We start from the raw sequence: 16,902 nt of genomic DNA on the forward strand, positions 1-16,902 counted from the left end.
TGACAGACTCTGTTGATAGGCAGATACAGAAGTCAGTGAAATGGCAGCTTCAGTCTTGCAGGAATGTCCTCAATGAAGGGTGTGACCCAGATGCCACCTCTTACTCCAACTTTTGATAACACATGCAGTGCTAGGTCTTGGTCAGTGTCACTAGACCTCTTGTCTTTTTCCACATTATGAATTTCCAATTTCTGTCCTTTCTTAGGTTCTGTCTTCATAAGTGTCTTCTTTGATGGAAGGTGGTCACTTTCACACTGAACTGTGTGACAGATCTTCTGGCACTTCCTGGTGTGACCTGGCATGTCCAGCAATCCTTCCCAGTGTGTATAGTTTGTGTACAATGGCCATATGGAAATTCCTTATGTTCCTGTGGTTCTCTGTTTCACTGATTCAGGAGGTGAACATCTCAGCTCACACTAAATTCAAGAGAACATTTCTTGCAGTTTCCATGGCAATAGCTACCTCAATAGCCTTCTTGAAGGTAAGCCCTGATACAGTCAATAACTTTCTCTGAATTTGGTCATTGTGTAACCCAGAAACAAATGGGTCATGAAGGGCATCATTTAATGTTTGTTTGCATGACAATGATTTGACAGCTTACTTAGAGCAACAACAAACTGTGTTACCAACTCTCCACATCCCTGATGTCACTGATGGAACTGACATTGTTCTTCTATCATCAATGGGGTAGGAGAAAATTGTTCCTGCATTGCTGTAGTAATTGCAGCATACGTGGCATTTCCAGGCATAATTGGAGACAATAGGTGTTGCAGCAGTCTGTATACCTTCAGACCCATCATTGTCAGCAAGGTTGAAACTCTTTGTCTGTCTGGAATGAAATTGCAAACTACAACTTGTTCCAAACATTTGAGGTACATTGCCCATGAGTCACAGTTCTCATCAAACTCGCATATATTGACCACAAAAGTTGCCATTTCACTTTTCACTTTGTTCCCTCCTGGATGGTTCTTTTCCACAGGGAAACTTTTTTTATTTTTCCTTTTTAAGGTGCACCATCTGAACTTGATCTCCCTCTGCTGGCTGTGTGCTTACACTGCAGATTCACTCCTTTGACTGTACTTGGGCTTCCTCTGCTGGCTGAACACTTTCTCAGTGCAGGCAGGCTCTCGCTCTCGCTCTCGCTCTCACTCTCTCTAGCTTGCATGAGAAAATGGCTGCTCTCCTCTCAAAAATGGCTGCTCTCATGTTTTGTCTCCAGCAGCTTAGCAGCCACCTCCTACTTTGTTCTACTCTTTTTTGCCTAATTCCCCTCTCTTGCTTGCTGTCCCTTGCAGCAAAAGAGCAGTCTGCCACCTTGTACCTGTTGGTGAACTTTTTTCCTCTTTTTATATAATATTATTTGCTTACTCTTCTTGTTCAGGCAATGAGATGGTCATGGGATAGAAGCTCCACATCACCAGTGTTGATGTCTTACTTGCATCTGATGTCTTACTTGCATCTGAAGAAGTGAGGTTCTTACCCACGAAAGCTTATGCTCCCAATACTTCTGTTAGTCTTAAAGGTGCCACAGGACCCTCTGTTGCTTTTTACAGATTCAGACTAACACGGCTACCCCTCTGATACTTGATCACCAGTGTTGTTTTTCGACCCAGCAGAAAAATTGATAGAGATGCAGGGGGAGCTGATTTAAAGCAGAGCTATCTGCTGTGGTGACTATATTGTTTTGGAAGCAAAATAGAAACCAAAGTGATGCTTTTCACTGGGGAGGAAGAATACAGAGTGCTCAAACATTTAAAGGGACAATACATCACAGCATATATGTTCTTGAAGGGGAAACAACGTTTTAACCTCTTATGAGAGACAGTCAAAGGAAAAACTTTATCTTTGGCACAGGAAATATCCTAAAATGAGATATTAGTGACTGCCAATCAGTAGGAGCACAGGAAAAAAATATTGATCACAAGGAGTAGCAGGATAGGGAGACCTATGTTTATAATGCCATAGTAGTTGTATGTACCTTATTTTTCAGTGAAGACCATGCTGAACCTGACAAAGCTCAGGGAACTGTGTGTATGGAGAGGGGGGAGAGGAAGGGCAGTGTCTATATGCTATATTTGTGACATTCCCCATTTATCAGTTTAAGGGGAGGATCTAATTTATAGTCAGCTGCCAGCATCCCCAATAGGCTTGTGCACCAGCTAAATGCAGCTAGAAGTAAGAGATTCTCTGATCACACTTCCTATCCTGATGATTGGATAAGAGTATTAAAAATGTACTGACTGATATTATTTGTACTGGTAAATTCTTGGTATTCCATGGAAATATACCATGAAATACATTGACGCTTTGTCCAGTAATTCTTCATAGCTTCAAAGTTACCCGATTACTAATCACTGTAGTTTCAGGTCATCCATTTACACACCCCCCGAAATATTGCCAGCATTTTTCTTTACTGATCATACGTTGGCATTGAATCACAGTATCTTATTCCCAAAGTACTGTGGGGGGAAATAAAGAACAATTTCAATCTCACTACCATCTGGATCACAGATTATCCCATAAAATGTATCCAGATTGACAGAGGTCTTTGAAGCATAATTTTAGCACTCATTTCATATTATGGTTCTTATACTGAAATGTGTTGCACCCCATCATGACCCATTGTGACCAGCGAAGAAATATCACACCCCATTATAACACAAGAACAATATAATTATTATTTTTTCCTTTGGATTGAATAGTCTATCAGTTTGCCGTTATGTATTTAGGATAAATTTGAAAGGATGAACAGTGATAGCAGGAGTTTGGGGTTTTGCACTAAGTACTGCGTTCTCTCAATGCCCTTTCTTTTCACCAGGAATTGCAGGTGCTCAGTGGGGTAGGTACCTAAGTACCTTTGAGGCTCTGGTCCTCAGCACCTCACAGGATAAGGCTCCAATTCAGGAAAGCACTTAAGAACATGCCTAAAATTAATCACATGTTTAAGTACTTTGCCTTATAGAGATGGACTGTTGAACTGGGACCTTAATGATTTCAGAAGTAAATGACGAAAGAAACTGCAGTGTTGTTGTTGCCATGTTGGTCCCAGGATATTAGAGAGACAAGGTGGGGTGAGGTATTATATTTTATTGGACCAACCTTTGTTGGTGAGACAGACAAGCTTTCGATCTTACATGGAGCTCTTCTTCAGATCTTTGTGTAAGCTCAAAAGCTTGTTGAGGTCTGAAGAACTCTTTGTAAACTCAAAAGTTTGACTTTCTCACCAACAGAAAGATGGTCCACTAAAAGATAATACCTCACCCATCTTACGTGATGGAGTCACAGATCTGATGCTCTGGAACTGCCTGTATGAAGCCAGACAGGACTCTGGGTAGCGTGACTCCCCTCAGGGCATGCTGTCCAGGGCAAGGAGCCTCTTTGGCTATGGCCTTCCTGGGACTGACCTCAGAGCATTCAGCATCCCTGCTCTCACCGTACATTTCCCTTTGGCGGGTCTACCTGGATGGGAACCCCTGGGGAAGCCAGAGGGCCCTGCACCCCAATTTCGCAGTCAGCAGTGACCCTCAGCCAGCAAGTAAAACAGAAGGTTTATTAGTTGACAGGGACACAGCGTAGAACAGACCTTGTTAGCACAGAAATCAGTGATTTTCAGCAAATCCATCTTGGGGGGACCCCGGGCTGGACATCCTAGACTCCCCCCGTTTGAGTCCTCAACAGCCGACTGCCAAGCTTCCAGCAACCTGATGTCTGACACACTCATTGCCCCTCCTCCCGGTCTTTGTCTTGCTTCCTGGGCAAGGTATCACCTGGTCACATCTCCCTCCTGGTTCTCAGGTTATGAAGGGCACCATCCATTGCTTACGTGCAGGCAGCTTGAGCAGACTCACCTGCCCCCTGAGGGCCTCAACAAAAGTCACACACCCTTATTCCCAGCACCTAGACATTGGTGTAATGCACCTGGACACTGGGAAACTGAGATACACACAGTATTCATGCAAAACAGTAAAGCTCACATAGACTCACATACAACATAAGGGGAAAACCCCACTTCATCACATCTTGTCTCTCTAAAAGAAACTATTTCTAAACTACTAACCAATAGCCAGATAATGCAGACTTTTGCTCACCTGAGTAGTCCTAATTCATAGAGATTGGGTTCCAAATCTCATTCCCATCACTCAGATGGGACCAGAACCTACAAACTCTCATTCATGAGTAATCCTATTGTAACGAGTCCCACTGTGTCTAGGCTTGTGTAAGGCAAACAAGATTTGACCATACTCTAGTTCAGTGCAATTCATTGAATGAATTCTTAACACCATTATAAACATTACCAAAAAAAAAAAAGCAAACAAACTCCAAACCCATAGAGAAAGAAAAAACTCCAATCCATCATGTTATAGGAAAGAAATAGGACATTGCCCAATGATACATTCTATGTTCTCTAACTATATTGCTTATAGTATAATTAACACATTTTAATCATTTGTGAAAATAGAAAAGAACATAATTTTAATTCCATATCTGGTCACATGGAAATATGTATTAGCAAATTAGTATGATGGTTTTGAAGGATAGGCATAGCTTCAATGGTTATGTAACACATTTCTATTGTTCTCTTGATGTCTCCCTCAATAATGTTGCAGAACTCATGCATTTTTATTCTTGGTCCTGCCTAAGTTTTCTATGATGACTGTATCTTTATTCTGAAGAAAACAGAAACTAACACCTACTGTATTAATCCTGTTTAGTACCTTCCATGAAATCTGTGCTTGCTGAAAGCCATACTCACTTTGAAGTTTCATATGCTTCCAGAAGGAGGGATCTTATAAAAGCCAAAAGGTTCCAGTGACTAATTATAGCAATAAAGACACACTGCAGTAATCTATGGTATAGAAGACCAAATCCTACTGAAATCAGTGGGAATTTTGCCTGGGTAAGGACAGAAGGAGTCGACCAATAGTGTTTAAACCAGTTTTACCCCAGTGTAAATCCTTCAGTGGAATTACTGCTTATTTACAGTTGTGTGAGAATTTGCTGGTAAAATGCAAGCTTTTACAGCAGATGCTGAATAATGATCACAAAGATTCATGGTCATGCTCATTTCTTCTACAAGTAAGTTCTACAGTCAGAGGTCACTATTTGTTTGCCAAGATCTATTAGTTTCCCTATTAAGGAAGGGGAGTGTGTGTGACTAGGCAGTTCAAATAAACCATTAGTATTTCTACATCCTTTTCAAATAAATGGAAAATGGTTATTAGGAAAGAGGGCAAATATTTTACACAACCCACGGACAGTCAGATTTCTCTGTAATGGAGGTACACAGAGCATTGCAGACATAATTTTAACTTCTGCAAATTTTAGCTCAGATGCTATCCATCCAAATGTCACATATTGCCTTAAATAACCTAGAGAGATGACTGCTAATTGAATGGATAAAGAAAGCATTACTCACTGCACAGACTAATTCAAAACTGCTAATACAATTATCAGACTTGGGAGTTTTGCCCAACATGAGAGTCTTTGCTGTATCAGTTAATTCTTTTGTGAATATGGTGGAATTATAAATAGCTACTTCATCTTGTAACAGTGAAAAGTTTGATATGCTTTTGCAAATCTTCTCTAATCCTTATTGTAAGGTTGTTCACTTTAATTTACAGTTTTTATATACCGTCTTACTAAAATCACTAAATATATTAATCATTTGGGGCTATGAGGTTTTTTAGGTAAATCTGCCCATAATGTGATAGATACATTTCTTAAATAGTAGTTTCCTTAGCTTTTCAAAGTGCTTAATTTAAGGTTCCAAACTGTACATTGTCATTTATGATAAGCAACATATTGAACTATAGAACATATTGGAGAAAAAGGGCCAAATTCTCAGCTACATATGAACTATAGAGAGTACAAGTAAGGGATATGCATGCAAAGGTGACTTAAATCTCACTCATATCACCTATCCATTCCAATAGTAAGTAAGGAGGATGCTTAACTGCAGTTACTGAAGTTGGACATATTTAAATCAGCAGGTTCGGATAACCTGCATCCAACAATTTTAAAAGATGTAGTCACTGGACCATTGATGTTGATTTTTATTAGATCTTGGAACACTGGGAAAGTTCCAGTGGACCGGAAGAAAGCTAATACTGTGTCAATATTATAATATTTAAACAGGATGACCCAAGTAGTTACAGGGCCATCAGCCTGACTTTAACCCCGTGTAAATAAAGGTACAGCTGATATGGGACTCAATAAAAAATTAAAGGAGGGTAATATAATTAATATCAATCATCTTGTGTTTATGGAAAATAGATTTTGTCAAACTACTTGATGTACTTTTTGATGAGATTACAAATTTGGTGGATAAAGGTAATAGTGTTGATGTAATGTACTTACACTTCTGTAAGGCATTTGATCTGGAACCATATGACATTTCGATTAGGAAAATAGAACAACACAAAATCATCATGGTATGGAAAGCAGAGCTGGGCAGAGCCTTGAAGGTAAGGACAAGAGCAAGACTCTTAAATCCAAAACCTCAGGTGGTGTAATCCATCATAGTTCCACTGACTTCAGTACATCAGCTGAAGATCTGACCATTTAACGTGATATGGTAGGTAAGGAGCAATGGTGGGACAGATTTTGCTTTCATTTACACTGCTGTAAATCTGGAATAATTTAATTTACTTCAGTGAAATGAAAGAATTATCTGGCCCAGTGGAGGATTTCAAGTGGGGCGTGAAATCCAAATACGAGGCAAGTTTCTTAGTTAATTGGAATCACATTGGTCCTCAAAACAAAGGCTAAATTAAAATGTTGTGATTACCTGTAAAATTAGGAAGGGAGCCTCTTTCTATGAAAAGAATGGCTGGGCAGACCGCAGTTCCAGGAGTGAATAAAGTACCTCTTATCCTGAAACATCCATAAGGTGCTTTGAACCCCAAACATGCAGTAGAATCAATGGGATCTGATGATACTCCGAGCAGGGTACTTAGTACTTTGCAGGGTTGGGTCACAAGAGAGGATAGAGTGACACAGTATTGGTGAAGAAAAATGCTGATCAGATTGAAAAATAAATACAAACACTAGCCACAGGTAGCAAAAATAAACTAAAATGGTACTTTGTTCCTGATTATGAAACAGTATTAAATACTGTCACAATGTGACAGTAGAGATCAGGCATTTTACACTTAGTACAGCTGGCACCTTAAAAGGTTTAAAAAAAAATCTTTCCTAGCATAGAACTTCTCAGTCACTTTAATCTTTAGTGGCATTTTGAGTCAAAAAGACACTCATTTGACTTGAGAAGTTCTAAAGAGGACATGTCTTGAAAGTCTGCAAAGAAGTCATACAATTGTGACCTTGCCATTTATTCAAGAGAGGATTATCCTATAATTATACTCTTCATCTGGGCACTTCAAAGTTCTTTAAAAGGTAAATAAGTAGTATTATCCCTATTTTACAGATGGGGAAACTGATGCATAGAGAGATTAATTGATTTACTTAAGGTCAAACTATAAGCCATGCATGGTTAGAAATAGAACACAGGTCTCATTTCCAGTCTCCAGCTCTAATCACAAAATCAAATTCACTCTCTACAATAACTGCCCCTTCTGAGACTCATTACTTTTTTGGATTACAATGAATATAAAATTGTGAAACAGTTCAATGAAAGTATATGACAGGGTGGCTGGCCTCTTTAAGAAGGAGTGAGGTCTGGTGCACTGATTACCTGCTGCCAAACTGGTCTTAAGGGAAGCTTATAAAGGGTAAGACAACAGCAATAGAAAGAGGGCTATCCATTGCCCCCTCTCAGCCCTGGGAGGTGAGGATAAGAGTAGGACTTACGTGCCGGCCAGGCCATGGCCATGGCACATTCCTAGCCTAGCAGCTGGTAGTTAAAACTACTGCATGCACAGCTGCAATAGTGCAGCAAAAACCCTTCCCATTACCTCTTTTGACTGGAAAGGCAAGAAAAAAACACACTATTTTCATACTGTGGGTACATCTGTGCTGTAGCTTTAATTTAGTTAACACACATAATAGCAGTGAAGATTCAGCAGTATGGGCTAGCAACTCAAGTATGTAACCAGCCTTCCCAGTGGGCTTGTTTTGGGGCAGCTAGCATGTGCTGAAATGTGTGCCACTACCTCTTCACTACTGTTGCTTCCACACTAGCTAGATTAAAGCTAGCACTGAGTATGCCTATCCCTGACATACACACTTTAATTTGCAATGTAGATGTACCCTGTGCGTCAGTGGGAGCTGGGTGCCTAACTCTGGCTTTCTGCTTCTACTTACAGCTGTAATCCAATCAATGCCTGTGTTTGCCATCAGTTCCTAGGGAAACCCCTCAGCCTGCATGGCTCAATTTCTACTCCCACCATGCCATGCTGGTCTATGATTTGGGCAGTGGTAGCTTCTATTGTTTTAGCTACCACTAAACAAAGGGGAATTGGAACCGCTGAGCTAAAGCCGGCCCCATTTCATTCAGCCTATCAGTTTCAGTGAATTGCTCAGAGACAATTCAAGACACATTTCCACTCAGCTGTCAACACCCTCCAACATAGCAGTATATTGGAGTCCAAATAGCACTGAAAACCCTCAAAGGGTGAAACACAATGTTAATATGTATCTGCTAAATTTTTTAGCAACAATCTTGGGCTGCCATGCCCTCAAAGAGGCGTTTACAATCTTTTTTCACTTTATGAACTGACTTTTTTGTTCAGTCCCTCTAGATTCCGGTCTGGGTAGTACTCATGGGTGCTGGAACTAGGGGTGCTGCCGCACCCCCTGGCTTGAAGTGGTTTCCATTAAATACAGGGTTTACAGTTTGGTTCAATAGCTCTCAGCAGCCCCACTATACAAATTGTTCCAGCACCCCTGGTAGTTCTGACCATGACAGTAAGCTTCCCTGTTCACGTTCTTCGGTCAGCTGTACAGTTTATACAATGTTATCTAGCTCCAACTTTGATATAGAAAAGTTGATAAAATCAAAACTAGAATGAAACATGTTTTCATAGTTTCTTATCTGCTATTTAATTTACTAACATCAGGCTAAACATAAGCCGTTGTAGTAAAAAAACAACACTCTCACCTCCAAAGAGTATGTAGGCCTATATCCTCAAAGGAATTGGACCTGGGCCATCGTCCTTCCTCAGGCAAATTATAGTATTTGCTGTGGAATGTGGTCATCTGTCATAGTAATAGAGTTTAAGGCAAGAAGGGACCAACAGATCCTCAAGTTAATATGAAGTAAACTTGTTTTGTTTGTTCATTCAATAAAATAAAAACAATAATACAGCTTTATCTCATAAGACATTTTTCAAATGTTCCCCAACGTTATCCCAGATGTATCCCCAAACTTTCTATGCAGTTGAACTAATACAGGTACACTCTTAACTATAGGCAAAAGTGAAAGGTTATTTTCAGATGAGATTTGGAGAGTGATGGAGACTATATGAGTTAGAAGAAAGTTGTTCAGTATGGCAGGAGTTGCAGAGGAGAAGGCTCTCATCAACAGTGCAAAACCTCTCTGGAAGAAAAGAGAAGGCTGGTGCTAAGAGAGTAGAAAAGGAAGGAGAAAAATAAAGCAAGATGAGAGCTGTGTGGTAAGGCTGGAGCAAATGAATGGGAAAGGGTTTTTTTATGATTTAAAAAAAACAGCAATAATTCAGAATTAACTTACAACTTTATAGCACTTTTCATCCATTGCTCTGAAAGCATTTTACAAAGGTGATCAAGCATTAGGTCCATTTTTACAGATGGAATAGCTAAAGCAATGATAGGTAAAATGAATTACCATGGCCCCATAGATATTCAGTGACAGAGTTGGGAATATCACCAAGACTCCCAGAATTGTGCTCAATCTACTAGATCACAGACGCAAATCTGAACTCAATCTTAAAATGAATGGCAGGATAGTGGAGTGTAGGGAGGGTGGAGGATGACATGACTGTGCTTCTTGGTATATGCAGGAAAGTGCATGGCATCAGCATTCTGCAGATGCTGGAATCTGTGAAGCTAAAGGCTGAAGAAGGCCTGGAGAAATTTCATTAGCAGAGCTTAAGCCCTTCCATGGGAAATTCCAATATTTTGATTTTTTTTTTCATTCTGAATCAGAACAAAAAGTCTAAATTTAAAGTAAACCAGAAATTCTGAAACATTTCAATTTGGAAACATTTAAATGTTTTATTTAGAGGATGGTTTCATTTTGATAATTCAAAATGTTTTATTTCAAGAAGGTAAAAAACATTTCATTTTAATAAGATAACTTTTTGTTGCAATAATGTTAAAATACTCACTATAACACATGCAATATATACTATATTAATATTTAATATAAAAGTGTTATGAAACAAAGTGATATGAAATGAAGTCAAAACAAAATGTTTTACCTTATTAAAACCAATGAGAATGTTGAAACTTTCAGCTTTCTCCTATTGAAAAAGTAGTCAAAATCAACACATTCCTATGAAGCATTTTGACTTGGATGAATCTGCATTTTCTGATGGAACCACTTGAAGGTTTTTCAACCAGCCTCTATTAATCAGTGAAAGAAAAATGATATGAAGATGTGGGTGATAATTTTTGCAGTGGACTAGTCACGACAGACCCATACATGGGAGATGTTGCAGAGGTAACCATGTTAACCATATTGACCAGAGGTAACCCCACACTGGCTAGTAAGAGGTTAATGGAGCCCTGGGGAGGCTGCAGAGAAAACAGCCAATTGGAGAGGGGCTGTGAGGAGCAGCCAGTCAGGGATGGGCAGGCTCATATAAGAAGGGCTGCTGGGCAGAATAGCTGCAGTTGTTCCCTGGAGCTCAAGGAGGGAGTACTGACTGCCTTGCTGGAGGAGGCAACCTAGCACCTTGGACAGAGAAGTGCTGTGCAGGATCAGGGGAGAAAGTGTGAGCTCCTGGCTGACTGCTAAGCTGAGGCCCTGAGATAAGAGCAGAAAAGGTGCTGAGGTTGTGGGGAAGTGGTCCATGGAAATAGACTGAGAGGTTGGAAGGGATGCAGTGCGTGGCTCCCATTTACAGGGTCCCTGTGCTGGGATCCGGAATAGTGAGCAGGCCTGGGTCTCTCTCTCACTCCCCACTGAAGAAGTGGCTGGACTGTTGGACTGTGATGCATTCCCCCCAAAGGGGTGCGGGGGGGCACAGAATGTGGCACAGCTGGAGGGCTGTGTCCTGAAGAGGATGCTGTGGTCCTTGGAATTACATGGGTCCAGGAGCAGAAGTGACAGTGGCGAGACATCACCAGAAGAAGGTGCACTGGCTCGCAGAGCTAATCCCTGGGACAGCCAGCAGGAGGTGCTGCAGAGGTAAATTGCACCCCATCACAGAGGGATTTTATAGGAATTGTAGGAAGAGGGGAGTTCAAGATCATGAATGATATCATGGTTATGGGGTTATTTAGTAGTTTCAGCTCTTAACCAGAGCTTGTTTTATCTTTCTCAACATAGCCTTCAATCTAGAAACCACTGTACTAACTAAACAGCCCTCATGTTCCACCACAAAAGTAGGCAGCATTTAAAAAGCAACCCAACCTAATAAATAACTATCAACCATCCCTAAAATATTTGTGGCTGCCCTGTAATGTCAGTTCATTTTCATGTGAAACCTGGCAAATTTGGAAGCAGCAGCAGCAATGTTTATCAGTTCAGCTCCTGTTAGCATTTCAAATACAAATCCACGTTTTCAGGAGTTTATAGCCAACACCATAAAAATGTGTTGCAGACTGAATTTGGCATGAATAAACAGAATTTAAAATGGCAGTATAAAGGAGTTGTAAAAAGTAGTTATTCTGCATGCCTCATGGGTTCTTTTCTACTAGTAATGATATTATAAAGCTCTGAGCACATAAATATAATTCCCTCTCCTGGTGCTAGACTTGAGGACATGGGGTTCTATTAGTAATTTCAGCCAGTAAGTGGTTGACAGTACATCAACTTTTTAAACTACACGCTGTTCCAGTCATCTTGTTTGGCAATGTGTGAAAACTGATTTCCATAGTTGCTGTTGTGGAAGGAAAATCAATCTCAAACAGTGTGGTGAGGACATGATAGTTAAGCACATTGGACTGACTTTTCAAAAGTGGGTGTCCAAAGTTAGGCTGCTTGTCACACAGTGAGCTGGCCCTTTAAGAGGAAGGGAGCTCAGTTGCACCTGTGCCAGTCTTAGACCACTTCTCCAGGTGGAAGGAATTAATAGAGGGTTCACATGACAGAAGCATATAATTCAGAACTAGGCCTGCTGGGAGATATGAAGGGCAGCATGAGCTTAGTGATGGAAAGTCTCAAAGGTGTAGATGGGTTGTGGAAGTTATCCAGACATAAAGCCTTGTTGTAGCTCCTGGGTAGGAGGCTTAGAGAGTGTAGACTTCAGGGAGTGGAGTCACCTAGGTGTGGGGAGCTAAGCCTGCTACAGGAAAGTCTCAGCAAGGACAGAACTAAGAACCCTGCAGCAAGGATTGTGAGTAGAGCTATGAACATGATTGACTTATTGGCTTGCTGGTATTCAAAAACAAGTTTGGGTTGAACTGAAACTTTTTGGGATTCTTGGTGAATTTGGAAAAAAGTGGAAAATGTTTGGGGGTTGAATGAAACATTTTGTTTAGAGTTTAGGCATTTTGAACACTGCCTAGTAAAAGCAAAGGAAGTGAAGGGCTTGACTCTCAAAACCAGGGAGGTGGTGCTGACCTCAAAGGGAGCTAGGCACCTAACTCCTCTTAGGATTCACAACTCTAAATCCTCTTGTAATGTGAGGGTTAACTTGGCCAGGGCTTTCCAAGAAAAACCACAGATGAGGAAGTAGTAGTACTGGTGGTGCTGCAGTCCCCACTAGCCCAGTGCTTAGAACATTTATCCAGCATATGGGAGACCCAGATTCAAATACCCACTCTGCCTGATTCAGAGCAGGGACTTGAAACCAGGTTGCCCACCTCCCAGATGAGTGCCCTACCCATTGGGCTACAGGAGGGTATTCTGGTGTGGTGGAAATTATTCCCCCCCCCCCCGTGTACTACTTAAATAGTCAATTGGGCAGAAAGAGAAGTATCCATGGATAGGGTACTTGCCCATTATGTTCAGGAAGACCTGGGTTCAAGTCCCTGCTTTGAATCAGCCAGATTGAGGGGTTGAATCCAGGTGCCCCACACTGGGTGAGTGCTCTAATCACCATAGCCTTCTTCTCTGCCCTTTGTGCAGGCATGCTCTGAGTACTGGATCAGGCCCTGCAGGTGAGATAGGCAGAGGAACTGCTATTTTTATGAATCCCACTGGGATTTAGGTGTGTATGGGCTAAGGGTCGAGTTGTACAGTGGTGTCAGGACATAGGTAGCTTTGCACGTGCCCACCAGCAAAAACTCAGGTGCCTATAGGGGTAAGTGGTGTTTTTGTGAATGCCACTGGTCCCTAAATGTTGCAATTAGGTGCCTAAGTCCCCCTTGTGAATCTAACCCATCTTCTGTAGGGTCTTGAACAAAAAAATGTGGATGTGATAGGAGAGGAGTGATCAGACTTCTAGGCCAATGTCTCTTACTTGGATTTCTCCCTTTAGTTCAGAGTGAAAGAGTTTCACTTCCTGCCAGGATGCCCCATAACTAAAAATGAACAGGCCCACCCTTTCATTCCCCTAAAACAAATTCCTCCTACATTTTAAAGAAATTTGATATTTTTGTGTCTTCAGAGGTGTATCAAGAAAAGTACTGGAAGCTTCTCATTTTGATCTGCAGCTGTTTATGTATATGCTAAGTCAGAATAATAGGAAACTAAAAAATAAGTAGCAAAGTGAACAATAATATTTAGAAAACTGCATGTTTTTGGGATGTGGGGAGGAATTGTACCTCTTTCTAAACTGGACACATCACCTCCAATTGAATATTAAATCTGAAACTCTAGTATTTCATTTTTAATAGCCTTACTGCTGTCTCAACAAAGTAGCAAAAATCTGCCGCCTCCTCTCTCTACGTGGATTTCCTCAGACCCATGAAAACTCCTTTTGGATGGAAGTGCTTAAATAAATGCTTGAACTATAAGAATCCACAGAACTCTAGGAAGGAATTCTCCTCTGAAGTGGATCTTCCTCTGTCCTTTGAAAATTGAAAACACATCTGGGAAATGTTAGATGCACATCTACACATTCAATTCTATGTATACAAAATAAAATATTTCACTAGATGTTACTAGTGCAGGGACTGATGTAGGGAGAATACTTAACTGATTCTAATGAGTAATGGAAGTGTCATCTAAACAAGTGTTTCACATGATTTGGGGTTCTCCAAAACTTGACACCATCTGTTTTGAACCATTTTACATCTACTTAGAACTTTAACTTAACTCTTCATATTGTAATGTAATTATACACTGAAAGGTTAGTGTAAAAATGAGGTTCCATGTCAATGGTTTCCATATCAACATTGTTGAAAAGTAAAAGTTTTTGGTTTTGTTGTTTTTCCTCCCCATGCACCCTCTAAATTCAACCTGAATCTGTTGTCTTTCTGGATCACACATCATCTGTGTACTATGCAAGAGTAATGTCACCATATTCACTATACCAGTCAGAAAGCTAATGCAACTGAAAATTAACTCTGCTGATGCTATAGAAGCCAGATAAAAATCCAGTTCATTGTCTCAAATTGCTCATAAAGTATATATTTCTGAATACACACAGACAGCATTCTTTTTAAGAGATGGTCACTTTTGTGACTTTAAACATTATGGATGGTCAAACTGGTTTCAAACTCTTGACTGTTTTTTAGAACCAAACCTTGTTTTACTCCTGCTGTCTGATTGGGACTGTAATTGATCATAAGAACATAAGAACATAAGAAAGGCCGTACTGGGTCAGACCAAAGGTCCATCTAGCCCAGTATCTGTCTACCGACAGTGGCCAATGCCAGGTGCCCCAGAGGGAGTGAACCTAACAGGCAATGATCAAGTGATCTCTCTCCTGCCATCCATCTCCATCCTCTGACGAACAGAGGCTAGGGACACCATTCTTACCTATCCTGGCTAATAGCCATTTATGGACTTAGCCACCATGAATTTATCCAGTCCCCTTTTAAACATTGTTATAGTCCTAGCCTTCACAACCTCCTCAGGTAAGGAGTTCCACAAGTTGACTGTGCGCTGCGTGAAGAAGAACTTCCTTTTATTTGTTTTAAACCTGCTGCCTATTAATTTCTTTTGGTGACCCCTAGTTCTTGTATTATGGGAATAAGTAAATAACTTTTCCTTATCCACTTTCTCAACATCACTCATGATTTTATATACCTCTATCATGTCCCCCCTTAGTCTTCTCTTTTCCAAACTGAAGAGTCCTAGCCTCTTTAATCTTTCCTCATATGGGACCCTCTCTAAACCCTTAATCATTTTAGTTGCTCTTTTCTGAACCTTTTCTAGTGCTAGAATATCTTTTTTGAGGTGAGGAGACCACATCTGTACACAGTATTCGAGATGTGGGCGAACCATGGATTTATATAAGGGCAATAATATATTCTCAGTCTTATTCTCTATCCCCTTTTTAATGATTCCTAACATCCTGTTTGCTTTTTTGACCGCCTCTGCACACTGCGTGGACATCTTTAGAGAACTATCCACGATGACGCCAAGATCTTTTTCCTGACTCGTTGTAGCTAAATTAGCCCCCATCATGTTGTATGTATAGTTGGGGTTATTTTTTCCAATGTGCATTACTTTACATTTATCCACATTAAATTTCATTTGCCATTTTGCTGCCCAATCACTTAGTTTTGTGAGATCTTTTTGAAGTTCTTCACAATCTGCTTTGGTCTTAACTATCTTGAGTAGTTTAGTATCATCTGCAAACTTTGCCACCTCACTGTTTACCCCTTTCTCCAGATCATTTATGAATAAATTGAATAGGATAGGTCCTAGGACTGACCCTTGGGGAACACCACTAGTTACCCCTCTCCATTCTGAGAATTTACCATTAATTCCTACCCTTTGTTCCCTGTCCTTTAACCAGTTCTCAATCCATGAAAGGACCTTCCCTTTTATCCCATGACAGCTTAATTTACGTAAGAGCCTTTGGTGAGGGACCTTGTCAAAGGCTTTCTGGAAATCTAAGTACACTATGTCCACCGGATCCCCCTTGTCCACATGTTTGTTGACCCCTTCAAAGAACTCTAATAGATTAGTAAGACACGATTTCCCTTTACAGAAACCATGTTGACTATTGCTCAAGAGTTTATGTTTTTCTATGTGTCTGACAATTTTGTTCTTTACTATTGTTTCAACTAATTTGCCCAGTACCGAAGCCGATTTAAAGGACAGGTTACAAACCTTAGTTAATAGTTCCGCAACTTCACATTTGAGTTCTTTCAGAACTCTTGGGTGAATGCCATCTGGTCCCGGTGACTTGTTAATGTTGAGTTTATCAATTAATTCCAAAACCTCCTCTAGTGATACTTCAATCTGTGACAGTTCCTCAGATTTGTCACCTACAAAAGCCAGCTCAGGTTTGGGAATCTCCCTAACATCCTCAGCCGTGAAGACTGAAGCAAAGAATCCATTTAGTTTCTCCGCAATGAGTTTATCATCTTTAAGCGCTCCTTTTGTATTTTCATCGTCAAGGGGCCCCACTGGTTGTTTAGCAGGCTTCCTGCTTCTGATGTACTTAAAAAACATTTTGTTATTACCTTTGGAGTTTTTGGCTAGCCGTTCTTCAAACTCCTCTTTGGCTTTTCTTATTACACTCTTGCACTTAAGTTGGCAGTGTTTGTGCTCCTTTCTATTTGCCTCACTAGGATTTGACTTCCACTTTTTAAAGGAAGTCTTTTTATCTCTCACTGCTTCTTTTACATGGTTGTTAAGCCACGGTGGCTCTTTTTTAGTTCTTTTACTGTTTTTCTTAATTTGGGGTATACATTGAAGTTGAGCCTCTATTATGGTGTCTTTAAAAAGGGCCCACG

The sequence above is a fragment of the Emys orbicularis genome, chromosome 5, assembly GCF_028017835.1.
Source record: "Emys orbicularis isolate rEmyOrb1 chromosome 5, rEmyOrb1.hap1, whole genome shotgun sequence".
In the NCBI taxonomy this organism is placed as follows: Eukaryota; Metazoa; Chordata; order Testudines; family Emydidae; genus Emys; species Emys orbicularis.